The sequence below is a fragment of the Sciurus vulgaris genome, assembly GCF_902686455.1.
Source record: "Sciurus vulgaris genome assembly, chromosome: 1".
NCBI classification, from domain to species: Eukaryota; Metazoa; Chordata; class Mammalia; order Rodentia; family Sciuridae; genus Sciurus; species Sciurus vulgaris.
The window spans coordinates 35243886-35264224 of NC_136461.1; the positions used below are offsets into that span (position 1 = coordinate 35243886).

Sequence of the window (20339 nt, forward strand, 5' to 3'; positions counted from 1 at the left end):
ATTTATTTTTTCATTAACTTTTTTGGACAGTGATAAATACTTAAAATTTTTTTCATACATGTATATAGGGTAATAATGTATGTCTCAATCTAATGTCCTTCCCATTCCCACCTGCCCACCTCTCCCCTCACTCCCCTCTATACAATCCAAAGTTCCTTCATTCTTCCCTACCCAATCCAACTATGGGTCAGCATCCACTTATCAGAGAAGACATTCAGCCTTTGGTTATTTGGGATTGACTTATTTCACTTAGCATGACTTCTCTAGTTCCATTCATTTACTTGCAAATGCCATAATTTCATTCTTCTTTAAGGCTGAGTAACATTCCATTGTGTATATGTACCACATTTTTTTAATCCATTCATCTGTTGAAGGGCCTCTAGGTGGTTCCATAGTTTTGCTATTGTGAATTGAGCTGCTATAAACATTGATGTGGTTCCATCTCTATAGTATACTGATTTTAAGTCCTTTGGGTATAGGCCAAGGAGTGGGATAGCTGGGTCAAATGGTGATTCCATTTCAGGTGTTCTGAGAAATCTCTATACTGCATTCTAGAGTGATTGCACCAGTTTGTAGTCCCACCAACAATGTATGAGTGTACCTTTTTCTCTACATCCTCACCAACACTTATTATTGCTTGTATTTTCGATAATTGCTATTCTGACTGAAATAAGATGAAATCTTAGAGCAGTTTCAATTTGCATTTCTCTAATTGCAAGGGATGATGAACATTTTTTCAGATGTTTGTTGATCAGTTGTATTTTTTCTTCTGTGAAGTGTCTGTTCAGTTCCTTAGCCCATTTATTGATTGGGTTATTTGTTTTTTTGGTGTTAAGTTTTTTGAGTTCTTTATATATCTTGGAGATTAGTGCTCTATCTGAGGTGCGTGTGGTAAAGATTTTTTTCCCATTCTGTAGGCTCACTCTTCAAATTGTTGATTGTTTCCTTTGCTGAGAAGAAGCTTTTTAGTTTGAATCCATCCCATTTATTGATTCTTAATTTTGCTTCTTGTGCTTTAGGAGTCTTGTTAAGGAGGTCAGGTCCTAAGCCTGATGATTTGGGCCTATTTTTCTTTTTTTAGGTGCAGCGTCTCTGTTTTAGTGCCTAAGTCTTTGATCCACTTTGAGTTGATTTTTGTGCTGGGTGAGAGATACAGCTTTAATTTCATTTTGTTACATATGGATTTCCAGTTTTCCCAGCACCATTTGTTGTGTAGGCTATCTTTTCTTCAGTGTATATTTTTGGCACTTTTGACTAGTATGAGATAACCGTATTTATGTGGGTTTGTTCTGTGTCTTCTATTTTGTGCCATTGGTCTACATTTCTATTTTGGTGCCAATACTTGTCATTTTTTGTTACTATTACTCTGTAGTATAATTTAACGTCTGGTAGTGTGATGTCTCCTGCTTCCTCCTAAGGATTGCCTCGGCTATTCATTTTTCCAAATGAATTTCTTGATTGCTTTTTCTTTTTGTATGAAGAGTGTCATTAGGATTTTAATAGGAATTGCATTGAATCTGTAGAACACTTTTGATAGTATGGCCATTTTGACAGTATTAATTTTGCCTTTCCAAGACATCGGAGATTTTTCCATCTTCTAAGGTCTTCTTCAATTTCTTTCTTTAGTGTTCTGTAGTTTTCGTTGTAGAGTTCTTTCACCTCTTTTGTTAGATTGATTCCCAAGTATTTTATTTTTGTTGACGCTATTGTGAATGGGGTAGTTTTCCTAATTTCTCTTGCAGTGGATTTGTTGCATATATATAGAAATGCATTTGATTTATAGGTATTGATTTTATATCCTGCTATTTTGCTGAATTTGTTTATTAGTTCTAGAGATTTTCTGGTATAGTTTTTTGGATCCTCTAAATATAGAATCATGTCATCAGCAAATAGTGATAGCTTGGGTTCTTCTTTTCCTTTTCATATTCCTTTTTTTTCTTTGGTCTAATTGCTCTGGCTAGAGTTTCAAGGACGAAGTTGAGTAGAAGTGGTGAAAGAGGGCATCCCTGCCATGTTCCAGTTCTTAGAGGGAATGCTTTCAATTTTTCTCCATTGATGTTGGCAATGCGCTTAGCATAGATAGCTTTTACGATGTTGAGGTATGTTTTTACTAGCCCTATTTTTTCTAGTGTTTTGAACATGGAGATGTGCTGTATTTTGTCAAATGTTTTCTCTGCATCTATTGAGATAATCATATGATTCTTGTCTTTAAGTCTGTTGATATGATGTATTACATTTATTGATTTCCATATGTTGAACCAACCTTGCATTCCAGGGATGAACCCCACTTGATTGGGTGCACTATCTTTTAAATATATTTTTGTATGCAATTTGCCAGAATTTTATTGAAAATTTTTGCATCTATATTCATGACAGATATTATTGGTCTGAAGTTTTCTTTCCTTGATGTCTTTTTCTGGTTTTGTATAAGGGTGATATTAGCCTCATAGAATGAGTTTGGAAGGGTTCCCTCCTTTTCTATTTCATGGAATAATTTGAGAAGTACTTGCGTTAATTCTTCTTTGAAGGTCTTATAAAACTCAACTGAGAATCCATCTGGTCCTGGGCTTTTCTTGGTTGGTAGGCTTTTGATGGCTTCTTCTATTTCATTGCTTGAAATTGATCTGTTTTAAATTGTGTATGTCCTCCTGCATCAGTTTGTGTAGATCATATGTCACTAGAAATTTGTCAATGTCTTCAATATTTTCTATTTTATTTGAGTATAAATTTTCAAAATAGTTTTTCATTATCTTCTGTATTTTAGTAGTATCTCTGTGATATTTCCTTTTTCATCACGAATTTTAGTAATTTGAGTTTTCTCTCTTTGTTAGTGTGGCTAAGGATTTATCAATTTTATTTATTTTTTCAAAGCACTAACTTTGTTTTGTCAATTTTTTGAATTGTTTCTTTTGTTTCAATTTTATTTTCAGCTCTGATTTGAATTATTTCCTGTCTTTTGCTGCTTTTGGTGTTGATTTGTTCTTTTTCTTGGACTTTGAAATGTAATGTTAGGTCATTTATTTGTTGACTTTTTATTCTTTTAATGTATGAGCTCAATGCAATGAACTTTCCTCTTAGCACTACCTTCATAGTGTCCCAGAGATTTTGATATGTTGTATTGTTGTTCTCATTTACCTCTAAGTATTTTTTTAATTTCCTCCCTAATTTCTCCTTTTAGCCATTCATCATTCAATAGATGCTATTTAGTCTCCAGGTGTTGGAGTAGCTTCTATTTTTTATTTTATCATGGATTTCTAGTTTAATTCTGTTATAAGCTAATAGAATGTAGGGTAGTATTTCTTTTTTTTTTTTAATATTTGCTGAGAGTTGCTTTGTGGCTTAACATATGGTCTATTTTAGAGAAGGATCCATGTGCTGCTGAGAAGAAAGTGTATTCACTCAGTGATGGATAAAATACTGTATATATTGTCTAAATTATTGATTGTGTCATGTAATTCTATAGTTCCTTTGTTTAGTTTTTGTTAGAAGAGCTCTCCAGTGGTGAGAGAGGTGTTTTAAAGTCACTTAGTATTATTGTGTTGTGTTCTGTTTGATTCTTGAAATTGAGAAGGGTTTGTTTGATGTACAGAGATGCTCCATTGTTTGGGGCATATATATTTATGATTGTTATGTCTTGTTGGTGTATGATTCCTTTAAGCAATATGAAATGTCCTTCTTTATCCCTTCTGACTAACTTTGGTTTGAAGTCCACTTTGTCTGATATGAGGATGGAAACCTCTGCTTGTTTACTCAATCCATATGAGTAATATGTCTGTTCTCAACCTTTCACCTTCAGCCTGTGGGTGTCTTTTCCTAGGAGGTGAGTCTCTTGAAGACAGCATATTGTTGAATCTTTTTTATTTTTTTTTTAAATCCAATCTGCCAGTCTATGACTTTTTATTGATGAGTTTAGGCCATAAACATTCAGGGTTATTAATGAGATATGATTAATATTCCCAGTCATTTTGGTTTAACTTGACTTAGTTTTTCCTTTGATTGACATTTTCTTTAGTGTAGTTGCTCCCTTTGCTGGTTTTCATTTTGTTTTTTTTTTTCTATTTCCTCCTCATGGAATATTTTGCTGATAATGTTCTGTAGTGCAGGTTTTCTAGTTGTGAGTTCTTTTAACTTTAGTTTATTGTGGAAGGTTTTTATTTCATCTTTAAATCTGAAGCTTAATTTTGCTGGATATAAAATTCTTGGTTGGCATCCATTTACTTTTTCTTTCTTTCTTTAGTTGTTGTTCGACCTTTATTCATTTTTATATGGTGATGAGGATTGAATTCAAGTGCCTCACACATGCTAGGCAAGCACTCTGCCACTGAGCCATAACCCCAGCCCATTGGCATCCATTTTTTTTCAGAGCTTGATATATGTTATTCCAGGACCTCCTGGCATTGAGGGTCTGGATTGAGAAATCAACTGAGATCCAAAGTGGTTCCCCCATACATAATTTAGTATTTTTCTTTTGCAGCCTTTAAAATTCTATTCTTAATCTGTATGTTAGTCATTCTCATTATAATGTGTCTTGGTGTGGGTCTGCTGTAATTTTGTACATTTGGGGTCCTATAAGCCTCTTGTACTTTATTTTCCATTTCATTCTTTAGATTTGGGGAGTTTTCTGATATTATGTTATTGAAAAGGTTGTGCATTCCTTTGGTTTGTATCTCCATGCCTTCATCTATTCTGATAAATCTTAAATTTGGTCTTTTCATGTTATCCCATATTTCTTGGAAGTTTAAAAAAAATTTTTTTTTAATTGTCAGGGACCCCTATTTTATTTATTTATGTATGGTGCTGAGGATTGAACCCAGTATCTCACACATGCTAAGCAAGTGCTGTTTCCACTGAACCACAATCCCAGCCCTCTTGGAAGTGCTGTTCATGGTTTCTTACCATCCTCTCTGTGCAGTCAACTTATGTACATATTTTGTCTTCATTGTCTGAGGTTCTGTCTTCTAAGTGGTCTAGTCTGTTGTTGATACTTTCCATTGAATTATTAATTTGCTTTATTGTTTCCTTCATTTTGAGGATTTCTGCTTGATTCCTGCTTATAATCTCTGCCTCTTCATTGAAGTGATCTTTCACTTCCTGTAATTTCTTTTCAATACCATCCTTTATTTTGAAGATTGGTCTCTGTGTTTTCTAAACTCCTTCTCTGACATTTCTTCTACTGTGTTGTCTATGGATTCTGTTGTTGGAACATCTTAGTTTGTTTGAGGCACTTTGTTCCTTTGTTTTTTCATGTTGTTTGTGTATCTTCTCATCTAGTGGTACAGAGCTGAGGCAGTACAGATTCTACCCTGTAGTTGTTTAGTGTCCCTGAAGGCTTCTAGTACCTCACCTTTAAGGGGGAGACCAATATTAACAGTATCCAATGCAAATGATGTACCACCTTAAACCAATGACTCCTCTTAAGGTGTTATTAACAGTAGTGTCACAATAGACAGAAATGAAGGATTCAATTATTGTCTACAATAAAAACAGTAAGTTTGCTAAAAGGATTTACTGTTTTAAATGATGGACAGTGAGGGACCAGAAGTAGTGTAAGATGTGATGTTTATGAGGGCGAGGAAGAAAAGATGGGGTAAAAATTTATAGTAAGAGTGAGGGAAGAATTAATAGAGGATGGCTGTTAGCATGAAAGAAATGAGAAAGAGAATCTAGGGAGACAGATTTTTCTTTTTTAAAGTAAAAATAGGGACTGGTGTTGTGGCTTAGTGGTAGAGCGCTTGCCTAGTATGCGTAAGGCCCTGGGTTTGAGCTTCAGCACCACATAAAAACAAAATAAAGATATTGCATCCACCTACAACTAAAACAAAATATTTTTAAAAAAGTAAAAATATAGGAATACCCCACAAAACTGTCATATACTACTCAGACATCCTATTCCTCAATAAATTGATGTATGAAAAATATTTGGATTCAAAGATGGTAGTGGTGTGAGACAAATGGTGGGAAAAAAAGAGGAAAGTCTTAATGGAAAATTGAGTAATTGCTTCCGTTGGCTTTCAGAAGTGTTCTCAGCTTCTCTTCTCCACCGATAGGTGGGGTTGTCTGAAGTTTGATGCTAACTCTAGTCCAGAGGGTGCCCGGCCAGTTGGGTGGGTGAGCTGATAGCAAGATGCCCTCACACCCTCTTGTAGTTTTCCCATCCGTTGTAGCTGGCCCCTTCCATCCCTGTACACTTCAGGACTCACTGAGCTGGAGAGAGCCCAGTTTTCTCTAGTTTTGTCCACTTGTGCTCCCCCGAGGGAATTTGCTCCAAGTCTCTGGCTTTCCACAGGCTTTCCATACTCAGACTGGCCCGCACAAACCCAGCTGCAATCTAATGGACCTGGACTTCAGCTTCCCTAGACTCTATGTTGCTGCTGTCCCAAGATCTCAGTGCCCTTTCAGCTTGCAGAGAGATCCCCAAGGATGTGCTCACACAAAGGAGTGACCTTGCAAAGAGAAAGCCAGATGGCAACCACTATCACACCAAGCAGAAAAACCTCAGGTGCAACCAGACCTGCAGATACCCCAATGTATCTTCAGGCTCTGGCCTGAGTCGGGTCCTCAGACCCAGGTGGCCACACCCTGAGATGGCGGTGGCTGGGCGGCAGACCTGCAGTCCTTGGCTGTTGCCCCAAAATGGTGGCAGCCATGTGTAACCAAACCTGCAGGCACTGTGACAGTGAACTTCCAGGCAGCAGTGGGCAGCAAGCGATGGGCTGATGATCTGCAGGTGGTCTGCAGATTAACAGTGGATAGTCAGTGGGTGAACGATGGGCAGTGGGTGATGTTAGGTGAAAGACAGGTGATAGGCAGTCAAGAGACTGGCAAATGGGCAAATGGCGATGATACGGCGGCAGTCAGTAGGCTTTGTGCTGGCAGACGGCGGATGATGGTGGTGGACGAAGGGGTTAAACAGCAGGGGATTGGTGAGCAGCGAAGACTGCCTCACAGAGAGACAGTATTTCCTCTGTTTGAATCCTGAGTTATGGAGCAGAGTGACAAGGAATTCAGCCTCCCTCTAGTCTACCTTTTTTTGCATGTTTTTATTGGCTTGTGAGAGATCTCTATATATACTGAATGACTGTTCTTTACCAGGTGTGTTTTGGAAATATTTTATCCTTGTTTTTGATTTCTTTTCTTTTTTTTTAAATGTATTTTTTAGTTGTAGGTGAACACAATACCTTTATTTTTATTTTATGTGGTGCTGAGGATCAAACCCAGGGCCTCTTGCTTGCTAGGCGAGCATGCTACCGCTGAGCCACAACCCCAGTCCTTATTTTCTTTTTTTAAGCCTTTTTTGAAGAGCATACATTTTAAAATTTGCTGATGTTTAATTTATAAAGTCATTCTTTTAAAAATTGTACTTTATGTCCTAAGAACTTTACCCACCTCAAAGTTAAATATTTTTTAAAATTTTTCTTCTGAAAGTAGTTTTATACTTTTAAGTTTTCTTTACAATTCATTTAGAGTAATTTTTGCATGTTGTGCTGATATGCTTGAATTATGGGTCAAGGTTCATTTATTTTGCATGTAGATATCATTGAGAAGCTTTTTAATATAGATTAAGAGAATGGACTTTGATAAATGTGGTGGCATTTGACTCTTGGCAGGGTAGGTTTTGCCACAGATACAGAATTCTCTTTACCAATTGGATTGCTAGTCATGTGGGAAAAGTCAGCTTCCAATGAGAGTTAACCCATTTTTTTTCAACCTGGTAAGTTTTTAATGTGTATAGTCCTATTTTCAGCTGTGAATCCTTTGCCTACTTGGAATCCTATCCTTAAGAGCATAATATAAGTATATTGCTAGTCTTGTGGGTAAAATTAGTCTGAGATTTGAAGGAGGGAGATGGTTCTGAGCCAACGGGTAGGGAAGTCTGTGAGGACTACCTACAGCAATAGGAAAAATATCCATAATTCAGTAGTCTCGAGTTAAAAGAGAAAGAAATAAACTCTAAAGAGTTGAAAGGAACATGGAGAGATTGAATAAGCCTAGGAGTTTCGTTTTTGAATAATGGATACTACAATGGAGAAATATAGGTTATATATAATTCCTGCCTTGCTACCTCCAATTCCACTTTAGAAAACATCTCACTTCAGAAAGAATGTTATCAACTGGGCATGTGGCTCGTGCCTGTAATCCCAGCAACTCAGAAGGCAGAGGTAGGAGGATTACAGGTTCAAGACTAGCCCGAGCAATTTATATAGGCCCTGAATAGTTTAGCAGGACCTTATCTCAAAATAAAAAATAAAAAGGGCTGGGAATGTAGCTCAGTCATTAAGTGCCTCTGGATTCAAACCCCAGTTAACTCCCCTCCCCAAATAAAAAGAATATTACCGTACAAGTGAACTGACTTTTATAGGATTTACCTGAAGCCTGAAGTCTTAATGTATTTGGGCTGCTATAACAAAATTCCATAAACTGGGTAGCTTATAAACAATATAAGTTTATTACTTACAATTTTGGAGGCTGGGGAATCCAAGATCAAGGTGCTGGCACATTTGGTCTCTGGGGAGAGCTACTTTCTATTTCATAGATGGAGCCTTCTTGCTGTGTCTCTCGTGGTGGTAGGGTAAGAGATGTCTCTTGGGTCTCATTTGTAAGGACTGTAATCTCATTCATAAGGGCTCTGTTCACATGACCTAGTCAATTCCCAGAGTCTCCATCTTTTACTACTGTCACCACGGGGGTTAGGAATTCAGTATATGAATTTTAAGGAGACATAAGCTTTAAGATCATAGCACTTACATTCATTTGATTTGGAAAGTAAACTAGTTGCAAACTTGAATACTTGATTATCAATTTCAAATTTGTTACAGAGTCCTCACAGTTGATCAGCCTCTGTGGTGGCATCGTATAGCAAGTTGTTGATTTATTCTTATTGCTGTCAAACTTTGGTGTGCTTCAGAATCACCTGGATGGCTTGTTGAAACAGATTTCTGGACTCACCACTGGAATTTTTGATTTTGTAGATCTGATATGAGGTCTGAGAACATGCATTTTTAACAAGTTCAGTTAAAAATGAAGTTATGCTAATTTGGGGAACCATACTTTTAAAATCACTGTTTTAGCCAAGAAGAGAATTATTCATGTCTGATTTGGTTTTCTTTCTTTTGGACTCAACATTTATAGTTCCCTAATGGTTGTTGGAAAACTACTGTGCTTTGTAGTTTTGCTAATATTTACTATTGCCATAGCAGTGTTTCATTTGTAAACTTGTTTTTTTTCTCTTTTTTTAAAATTAATTAATTAATTAATTTTTTATTGTAAACAAATGTGATACATGTTGTTTCTGTTTGTACATGGAGTAACAGCATACCATTTGCATATTCATACATTTACACAGAGTAATGATGTTTGATTCATTCTGTTATTTTTCTCCTTCCCCCCACCCCTCCCACCTCTCTTTTCCCTCTATACAGTCCCTCCTTCCTCCATTCTTGCCCCCCTCCCACCCCCCATTACGACTCATCATCCGCTTATCAGTGAGATCATTCTTCTTTTGGATTTTTGAGATTGGCTTATCTCACTTAGCATGATATTCTCCAATTTCATCCATTTGCCTGCAAATGCCATAATTTTATTATTCTTTATGGCTGAGTAATATTCCATTGTGTATATATACCACAGTTTCTTTATCCATTCATCAATTGAAGAGCATCTAGGTTGGTTCCATAGTCTGGCTATTGTGAATTGAGCAGCTATGAACATTGAAGTGGCTGTATCTCTGTAGTATGCTGATTTTAAGTCCTTGGGTATAGGCCGAAGAGTGGGATAGCTGGGTCAAAAGGTAGGTCCATTCCAAGTTTTCTAAGGAATCTCCACACTGCTTTCCAGAGTGGCTGCACTAATTTGCAGTCCCACCAGCAATGTATGAGTGTACCTTTTTCCCCACATCCTCTCCAACACCTATTGTTGCTTGTATTCTTGATAATCACCATTCTAATTGGGGTGAGATGGAATCTTAGTGTAGTTTTGATTTGCATTTCTCTTATTACTAAAGATGGTGAACATTTTTTCATATGTTTGTTGATTGCTTGTAGATCTTCTTCTGTGAAGTGTCTATTCATATCCTTAGCCCATTTGTTGATTGGGTTATTTGTATTCTTTGTGTAGAGTTTTTTGAGTTCTCTATATATTCTGGAAATTAGTGCTCTATCTGAAGTATGAGTGGCAAAGATATTCTCCCACTCTGTAGGCTCTTTCTTCGCATTGCTGATAGTTTTCTTTGCTGAGAGAAAGCTATTTAGTTTGAATCTATCCCAGTTATTGATTCTTGCTTTTATTTCTTATGCTATGGGAGTCCTGTTAAGGAAGTCTGAACCTAAGCCAACTAGGTGAAGATTTGGACCTACTTTTTCTTCTATAAGATGCAGGGTCTCTGGTCTGATTTCAAGGTCCTTGATCCATTGTGAGTTGAGTTTTGTGCAGGGCGAGAGATAGGGGTTTAGTTTCATTCTGTTGCTTATGGATTTCCAGTTTTCCCAGCACCATTTGTTGAAGAGGCTATCTTTTCTCCATTGCATATTTTTGGCACCTTTGTCTAGTATTAGAAAATTGTATTTATTTGGGTTTGTGTCCGTGTCCTCTATTCTGTACCATTGATCTACCTGTCTATTTTGGTGCCAATACCATGCTGTTTTTGTTACTATTGCTTCGTAGTATAGTTGAAGTTCTGGTATTGTGATACCCCCTGTTTCATTCTTCCTGCTAAGGATTGCTTTAGCTATTCTGGGTTTCTTATTCTTCCAGATGAATTTCATGACTGCTTGCTCTATTTCTGTAAGGTGCATCATTGGGATTTTAATTGGAATTGCATCGAATCTGTATAGCACTTTTGGTAGTATGGCCATTTTGACAATATTAATTCTGCCTATCTAAGAACATGGGAGATCTTTCCATCTTCTAAGGTCTTCCTCAATTTCTTTCTTTAATGTTTTGTAGTTTTCATTGTAGAGATCTTTTACCTCTTTGGTTAGATGGATGCCCAAAGTATTTTATTTTTTTTTTGAGGCTATTGCAAATGGAGTTGTTTTCCTCATTTCCCATTCAGCTGTTTTGTCGCTTGCATATAAAAATGCTTTAGATTTATGTGTGTTGATTTTATAGCCTGCTGTTTTGCCGAATTCATTGATGAGGTCTAGAAGATTTCTGGAGGAGGTTTTTGGATCCTCTAAATATAGAATCATGTCATCCGCAAATAGTGACAGCTTAAGTTCCTCTTTTCCTATTCGTATCCCTTTAATTTCTTTAATCTGTCTAATTGCTCTGGCTAGAGTTTCGAGGACAATGTTGAATAGAGGTGGTGAAAGAGGACATCCCTGTCTTGTTCCCGTTTTTAAAGGGAATGGTTTCAGTTTTTCTCCATTAAGAATGATGTTCTCCATTAAGAATGATGTTCCTAGTTCCCTATTTTTTCTAGTGTTTTGAGCATGAAAGGGTATTGTATTTTGTTGAACGCTTTTTCTGCGTCAATTGAAATAACCATATGATTCTTATCCTTAAGTCTATTGACATGATGGATTACGTTTATTGATTTAAGAATGTTGAACCATCGTTGCATTCCAGGGATGAACCCCACTTGATCGTGGTGCACAATTTTCTTAATATGTTTTTGGATACGGTTTGCCAATATTTTGTTAAGGATCTTAGCATCTATATTCATCAAGGATATTGGTCTAAAATTTTCTTTCCTTGATGTGTCTTTTCCTGGTTTGGGTATGAGGGTGATATTAGCTTCATAGAATGAGTTTGGTAGGGTACCCTCCTTTTCTATTTCCTGGAATACTTTGAGAAGTATTGGAATGAGTTCTTCTTTGAAGGTCTTGTAGAACTCGGCTGAGAATCCATCTGGTCCTGGGCTTTTCTTGGATGGTAGATTTTTAATGGCTTCTTCTATTTCATTGCTTGATATTGATCTGTTTAAAAAATAGAGATACTGCCTCCTGTATGTCCTCCTGGTTCAGTTTGGGAGAAGCATATGTCTCTAGAAATTTGTCAATGTCTTCGGTACTTTCTATTTTGTTGGAATACAGATTTTCAAAGTAGCTTCTCATTATGTTCTGTATCTCAGTGGTGTCTGTCATGATATTTCCTTTTGCATCATGCATTTTAGTAATTTGAGTCTTCTCTCTCCTTCTCTTTGTTAGTGTGGCTAAAGGTTTGTCTATTTTGTTTACTTTCTCAAAGAACCAACTTTTTGTTTTGTCAATTTTTTGAATAGTTTCTTTTGTTTCAATTTCATTGATTTCAGCTCTGATTTTAATTATTTCCTGTCTTCTACTTCTTTTACTGTTATTCTGTTCTTCTTTTTCTAGGGCTTTGAGCTGTAATGTTAGGTCATTTAGTTGTTGACTTTTCATTCTTTTCTGGAATGCGCTCCATGCAATGAATTTTCCTCTTAGTACTGCTTTCATGGTGTCCCAGAGATTTTGATATGTTGTATCGTTGTTCTCATTGACCTGTAAGAATTTTTTAGTCTCCTCCCTGATGTTTTTTGTTATCCATGTTTCATTCAATAGCATATTATTTAGTCTCCAAGTGTTGGAGTAATTTCCCTTTTTTATTTTGTCGTTGATTTCTACTCTCAGTCCATTATGATCTGATAGGACACAAGGCAGTACCTCTATTTTTTTGCATTTCCTAAGGGCTGCTTTGTAGCACAACATATGGTCTGTTTTCGAGAAGGTTCCATGTGCTGCTGAGAAGAAAGTGTATCCGCTCGTTGATGGATGGAATATTCTATATATGTCTATTAAGTCTAGGTTATTGATTGTGTTATTGAGTTCTGTGGTTTCTTTGATTGGATTTTGTTTGGAAGATCTATCTAGTGGTGACAGCAGTGCGTTAAAGTCGCCCAGAATTATTGTGTTGTGGTCTATGTGATTCCCGAAATTGAGAAGGATTTGTTTGATGTACAGGGATGCACCATTGTTTGGGGCATAAATATTTACTATCGTTATGTCTTCCTGATTTATGGTTCCCTTAAGCAGTATGAAATGTCCTTCTTTCTCCCTTCTGACTAACTTTGGCTTGAAGTCCACTTTATCTGATATAAGGATAGAAACCCCCGCTTTTTTACTGAGTCCATGTGTGTGGTAGGTTTTTTCCCATCCTTTCACCTTTAGTCTGTGGATGTCTTTTTCTATGAGATGAGTCTCTTGTAGGCAGCATATTGTTGGGTCTTTCTTTTTAATCCATTCTGCCAGTGTATGTCTTTTGATTGATGAGTTTAGGCCATTAACGTTCAAGGTTATTATTGAGATATGATTTGTATACCCAGTCATTTGGCTTATTTTTGGTTTTTAAGTTGGCTTGGTTTCTCCTTTGAGTGGTTTTTCTCTAAGGTAGTTCCTCCCTTTGCTGACCTCCATTGTTGTTTTTCATTTCCTCCTCATGGAATATTTTGTTGAGAACATTCTGTAGTGCATGCTTTTTCTATTTGTAAATTCTTTTAACTTTTGTTTATCATGGAAGGATTTTATTTCATCTTCAAATCTGAAGGTTAGTTTTGCTGGGTATAGGATTCTTGGTTGGCAACCATGTTCTTTCAGAGCTTGAAATATGTTGGTCCAGGCACTTCTAGCTTTTAGAGTCTGGGTTGAGAAGTCTGCTGCTATCCGTATTGGTCTCCCCCTATATGTAATCTTATGTTTTTCTCTCGCGGCCTTCAAAATCCTCTTTATTTTGAATGTTAGGCATTTTCATTATAATGTGTCTTGGTGTGGATCTGTTGTGATTCTGTGCATTTGGTGTTCTGTAAGCCTCTTGTATTTGATTTTCCATTTCATTCTTCAGGCTTGGGAAATTTTTTGATATTATTTCATTGAATAGGTTGTTCATTCCTTTGGTTTGTTTCTCTGTGCCTTCCTCAATCCCAATAGTTCTTAAATTTGGTCTTTTCATGATGTCCCATAGTTCTTGGAGATTCTGTTCATGATTTTTTACTATCTTCTCTGTTTGGAGAACTTTATTTTCAAGATTAAATATTTTGTCTTCATTGTCTGAGGTTCTGTCTTCCAAGTGGTCTAGTCTGTTGGTGATGCTTTCCATTGAGTTTTTTATTTGGATTATTGTCTCCTTCATTTCAAGGATTTCCGTTTGGTTTATTTTGAGAATCTCTATCTCTTTGTTGAAATGATCTTTTGCTTCCTGCAGGTGCTCTTTCAGCTTATTGGTACTATCATTCATTGCCTGCATTTGCTCTCTTATCTCATCCTTTGCTTCGCGAATCATCTTAATCATTTATAATCTGAAGTCCTTTTCTGACATTTCTTCTAACATACTGTCATTGGGTTGTATTACTATAGAATCTAGATTTGTTTGGATCATTGTCTTCCCTTGTTTTTTCATGTTGTTCATGTATCTTCCCCTCTAGCAGTGCAGATCTGGGGTATTGCAGATTTCCCCCTATAGGCTTATAGTGGCCTTATAGGTTTCCAAAACCCTTTCTTTAAGGGGAGATCAATATTAGCAGTGCCCAATTCAGACACTATGCAATCCTAGACCAAATAGCCCCTACAAGGACAATAACAATATTGTCACAATAAACAGAATGAGTTCAAATATTATCTTCAGTAAAACAAACAGATTTGCAATAAGGTCCGCAGTTTCTAATGGAAGACAAAGAAGATGCAGAGGGATGTAGAATGTGGCTGTTAAAGGGATAAGAAAAGAATATACAGAAGTTCTAGATAAGAGAAAGGGTGAGAGTGTAATCAAAAGAAATCGGATGTTAGCATGCAAAAAAGGGAGAAAGAGACTCTGAGGGAACAGGTAAACAAAAGGAAAAGAGAGCAAGAAAAGTAAAGAAATGAAAACAAATTTTTTTAAAAAAGTAGAAAAAAGAAAATCTACAGTATAACAGTCATACACTAATGAAACTTCCCAGTGTTCAGTAGCCTGATGCATGAGAGGTACCTGACAATGAGCTTCAAGTCTCCAGCAGGCGTCTAAAGATGGGAGCTATGGCTTCCAGGATTATCCAAGATGGCTGCTCTGGCTTCGAAATGTGTTGGCAAATGGGGAGCTGCAGCTCAGGGGTGGACGTGGTCAGCTGGCGGTCCTGGAGACGGGATGCGGTTCGTCCAGCAGAGGTCCTGGAGGTCAGTTGTGTTTGGTGTGGTTGTGGGATCCTGGAGGCCGGGTGCAATCAGTCAGTCTGGTGTGCCGGTGATAGGGTGCAGTCACTTGGTCTAGGGGTCCTGGCAGCAGGGAGCAGTCGGTCTATGTGAGGGCCCCAGAGGCAGGGAGTGATCGGTCGGGCTGAGGGATCCTGGAGATGGGGCTCAGTCAGTCTGGCCAGGTGTCCTACAGGGCCTGGCTGTTGTCTCAAAATGGCGGCAGCCACGTGTAATCAAACCTGCAGGCACTGTATCGGTGAACTTCCAGGCAGCAGCAGGCAGCTGGTGCTCCACTGGCGGTTGGCGATCAGTTTGCTGAGTGTTGTCGGACGATCGGGAGGTGAACCTCCTGCGTTGGGTGATGGATAGGAGTAAGGCAGGTGATGGACAGGTGAGAGGCAGGCAAATGGCTGATGATAGACGCCTGACAGTGAGCAATCGAGAAAATGATATCCTCTGCTTGAATCTGGCGTTAGGGAGCGACATGGAACGCAGCCTCCCCCTAGTCTGCCATCTTGGATCTCTGTAAAATTGTTTTTCCTCTGTATTCTCTTACTGCCGAGCATACCACCCAAGGCAGAAAACTGCCATCCTTGATGCCTTCTTCTCCTTAACTCCCTATTTTAAGAATCATTTGACTATAGAAATGATAGAAAACAATATAACCTAATTTAAGCAGAAAGGAAGAGATTTTTAAAAAAATTTTTGATTCATTGTACACAAATGGAGTACAACTTTGGTTTCTCTGATTGTAGACAAAGTAGAGTTACACCATTTGCATAATCATACATGTACATAGGGTAATAATGTTTGTCTCATTCTGTTATTTTTCTTTCCCCCCACCTCCTCCCACCCCTCATTTTCCTCTATACAATCCATCCTTCCTCCATTCTTGCCTCCCTCCCCAACCCCTTTATGTATCATCATCCACTTATCAGAGAAATCATTTGACTTTTGGTTGTTTGGGCTTGGCATATTTCACTTAGTGTGATATTCTCTAATTCCATCTTTATGGCTGATGTTCCATCTCATGTTCCATTGTGTATATATACCACAGTTTCTTTATCCATTCATTTATTGAATGGCATCTAGTTTGGTTCCACAATCTAGCTTTTGTGATTTGAGCTGGTATAAACATTGATGTGACTGTGTCACTGTGGTATGCTGATTTTAAGTCCTTTGGGGATAGGCCGCGGAGTGGGATAGCTGGGTCAAATGGTAGTTCCATTCCAAGTTTTCTAAGGAATCTCCATACTGCTTTCCAGAGTGACTGCAGCTATTTGCAGCCCCTCCAGCAATGTATGAGTGTACCTTTTTTCCCCACATCCTCACCAACACCTCTTGTTGTTTGTATTCTTGATAATTGCCATTCTAATTGGGGTGAGATGAAATCTTAGGATAGTTTTGTTTTGCATTTCTCTTATTACCAGAGATGTTGAACATTTTTTCATGTATCTATTGATCAGTTGTATATCTTCTTCTGTGAAGTATCTGCTCATTTCCTTAGCCCATTTATTGATTGTGTTATTTGTATTCTTTGGTGTAAAGTTTTTTGAGTTTTTCATAAATTCTGGAGATTAGTGCTCTATCTGAAGTGTGCATGGCATAGATTTTTCTCCTATTCTGTAGGCTCTCTCTTCACATTGTTGATTGTTTTCTTTGCTGAGAAAAAACTTTTTAGTTTGAATTTATTCCAGTTGTTGATTCCTGTTTTTATTTCTTGTGCTTTGGGAGTCATGTTAGGGAAGTCTGGTCCTGAGTTGACATGATGAAGATTTGGACCTACATTTTCTTCTATTAGGTGCAGGGTCTCTGGTCTAATTCCAAGGGCCTTGATCCATTTTGAGTTGAGTTTTGTGTGGGGTGAGAGATAGGGGTTTAGTTTCATTTTGCTGCATATGGACTTCCAGTTTTGCCATGATGAAGAGGCCATCTTGTCTCCATTGTATGTTTTTGGCACCTTTGTCTAGTATGAGAAAACTGTATTTATGTGGGTTTGTCTCTGTGTCCTCTATTCTGTACCATTGATCTACCTGTCTATTTTGGTGCCAATACCATGCCATTTTTGTTACTATTGCTCTGTAGTATATTTGAAGGTCTGGTATTGTGATACCCCCTGCTTCACTTTTCCTGCTAAGGATTGCTTTAGCTATTCTGGGTCTCTTATTCTTCAAAATGAATTTCATGATTGCTTTCTCTATTTTTAGGAGGTGCATCATTGGGATTTTAATTGGAATTGCATTGATTCGTATAGCACTTTTGGTAGTATGGCCATTTTGACAATATTAATTCTGCCTATCCAAGAACATTGGGGGATCTTTCCATCCTCTTCGGTTTTCTTTAATTTCTTTCTGTAGTGTTCTGTAGTTCTCATTGTAGAGGTCTTTCACCTCTTTTGTTAGATTGATTCCCAAGTATTTTATTTTGTTGAGGCTATTGTGAATGGGGTAGTTTTCCTAATTTGTCTTTCAGAGGATTCATCGCTTATGAATAGAAATGCATTAGCTTTATGAGCGTTGATTTTATATTCTGCTACTTTACTGAATTCATTTATGAGTTCTAGAAGTTTTGTGGTGGAATTTTTTGGATCCTCTAAATGTACAATCATGTCATTGGCAAATAGTGATAGTTTGAGTTTTTCTTTTCCTATTTGTATCCCTTTAATTTCTTTGGTCTGTCTAATTGCTCTGGCTAGAGTTTCAAGGACGATGTTGAGTACAAGTGGTGAAAAAGGCATCCCTGTCTTGTTCCAGCTCTTAGAAGGAATGCTTTCAATTTTTTTTTTTTTTTTTTTTTTTTTGGTATTGGGCATTGAACTCAGGGACATTTGACCCCTGAACCACACCCCCAATCCTATTTTGTATTTTATTTAGAGACATGGTCTCACTGAGTTGCTTAGTGCCTTGGTGTTGCCGAGGTTGGCTTTGAACTCACAGTCATCCTGCCTCAGCCTCCCGAGCCACTGGGATTACAGTTGTGTGCCTCTATGCCCAACTAGGAAGAGCTTCTTATGAGAGTACAGTGGCATCCCATTGAACACAAAACAAAAAGGTTTGCTAGACCTTGTAAGGTATTAGAAATGTAGAAAACTTTAAGAAGTATGGTTGGAAGTTAGTAAGGAAGTTCTTATGTCCCTTTTCTTTCTCTAGGGTACATGTGGTTCTGCCTTACTTGCTTTGTTTTCTAATCCTGTCCTCTGATTACTTCTGAGTAAATTCAGTAATGCTCTGCTATTTTAAAAAGTTCATTCTAGGGGCTGTAGTTGTAGCTCAGTGGTAGAGTTGCTTGCCTAGCATGAATGAGGCACTGGGTTTGATCCTCAACACCACATAAAAATAAATAAAAGAAAAGGTATTGTGTCCATCTACAACTAAATTTTTTCTTTTTAAACGTTCAGTCTAATTGAACAAAAGAAACAAGGTGCAAAAGTGTTCATTTTGAGGGATTACATTCATATCAAGTTTTTGTACTTATTCTGTTAAAAGCCTGAGATTCCTGGGGTTGGGGGGATATCAGAGATAGTGATTAGAAGGAAGCACAAGGGGGCTTTCTGGGATGCTGATTGTCTCTCTCTCTCTCTTTTTTTTTTTTCCTTCCTTGCAATTTAACTTTAAAGCTCAGCTGTCTTTTTAACTTTTCTGAAAGTATATTACTTTTTGCATAGATACACACATACAAAAGCATGTAACTCAGTAAATTTTCACAAACTGAACATACCCATGTACCTAGCATCAAGATTAAAAGAAAGGACTGGGGTTGTGTGGCTCAATGGTAGAGTACTTCAGGTGCTGGGGAATCGAACCCCAGCCCTTGCGCGTGCTAGTCAAGCATGCTACATGATGGACTATGTGGTCAGCACCTGATTATATCTCTTTTAATCTTTTTTTAAAATGTATTTTTAGTTCTGATGAACCTTTAATTAATTAATTAATTGATTACTCTTTATGTGGTCCTGAGGATCGAACCCAGTGCCTCACACATGCCAGGCAAGTACTCTTTGCAGCTCTTTGTAGTGGGTTACTAGCACTGTTGCCCAAACCCAGCTTCTTTCCATGATTTCTCCTTGATCTATAAGAACTGTTTCATTCTTGACACACCAAATGGTAAAAGTATAGGTTGCTTTCTTGCTACATTTTTGCATCATTAACTATTGTTTTCAATTTTCCTTCCTCACTACTCACTCCCATTACAGTTACCTGGATACATAGGTTACTTTGATGAGTCAGTGTCTCGACTTTCCCTTTATCCTTGAATCCATTTTTGTGTTTGAACATTGGCAAATTATGTTCTGGATGGTCACTACCAACCAATATTAGGATTTTCCCATTTAATGAACTCATAAATCAACATATGACCTTAGAGAGTTTCTTCTCTTTTATCTTGTCTCAGAGAAGTGGACATTTTCCCCATTTTTTTCCTTTGTGGCTTTTAGTATTCCATGGTGCCAGTTACTTAGTCTTCCTTTCTTCCTTCCCTTCCTTCCCTTCTTTCTTGCATATTAGGTAGGCACTACACTGCCAGTCCTGAATCTTGTTTTTCAAGTGCTGAATGATATAGGTATTAGTTATTTCTTCTTATGCTTCTTATTTTGTCCCTATAAAATCCAGATTAGTTTGATACACTACTTATGTGTTTGTTATAGCTTCTAAAATAGTCCATCTTATTTTGCTGTAACAAAATACCCAAGACTGAGAACTTTATAAAGAAAGATGTTTATTTAGCTTACTCTTTTGGAGATCTAAGATCATCTGCTTCTTTTGTTGAGGGCCTTTGTCTGCATTATAGCATGGTGGATGGCTTCATGGTGGGAGTACTTATGAGAGGGAGATCACATAGTGAAATAGGAAGCCAGAGAGAGTTAGGGGCCAGTCTTGCTTTTTTCATATTAACTCTTTCTTGAGCAAACTATCCAGGATCTTTGTAGATCCTTCCTAATGGCAGGAGCACTCCCAGGAACCTAATTACCTGCCATTTGTCCCCCAACTCTTAAAGGTTCCACTACTTCTCAGCATAACCAATTGAGGATTAAGCTTCCACCATGTGAACAAACCACAACCAAACCATAGTAGCTACCTTCCTGTTAATACTATTAATTAGGTGGACTTTCCCTTAAAAACATCTACATCTTGATGATGTTGTATATTGTTTACTGAGTGAGGAAGAAGAGGCATTGAGGTGGAGTGGGATGAACAAGACTAAAATGAGGCAAAAGGGAAACAC

The 20339-nt window shown here is 37.5% G+C and overlaps 1 protein-coding gene across 6 annotated transcripts in view; it reads left to right on the forward strand.

Moving 5' to 3' along the window:
- MAST2 (microtubule associated serine/threonine kinase 2) overlaps window positions 1–20339 on the forward strand; it is a 265812-nt gene that overhangs the window by 22000 nt on the left and 223473 nt on the right. The window lies entirely within an intron of this gene.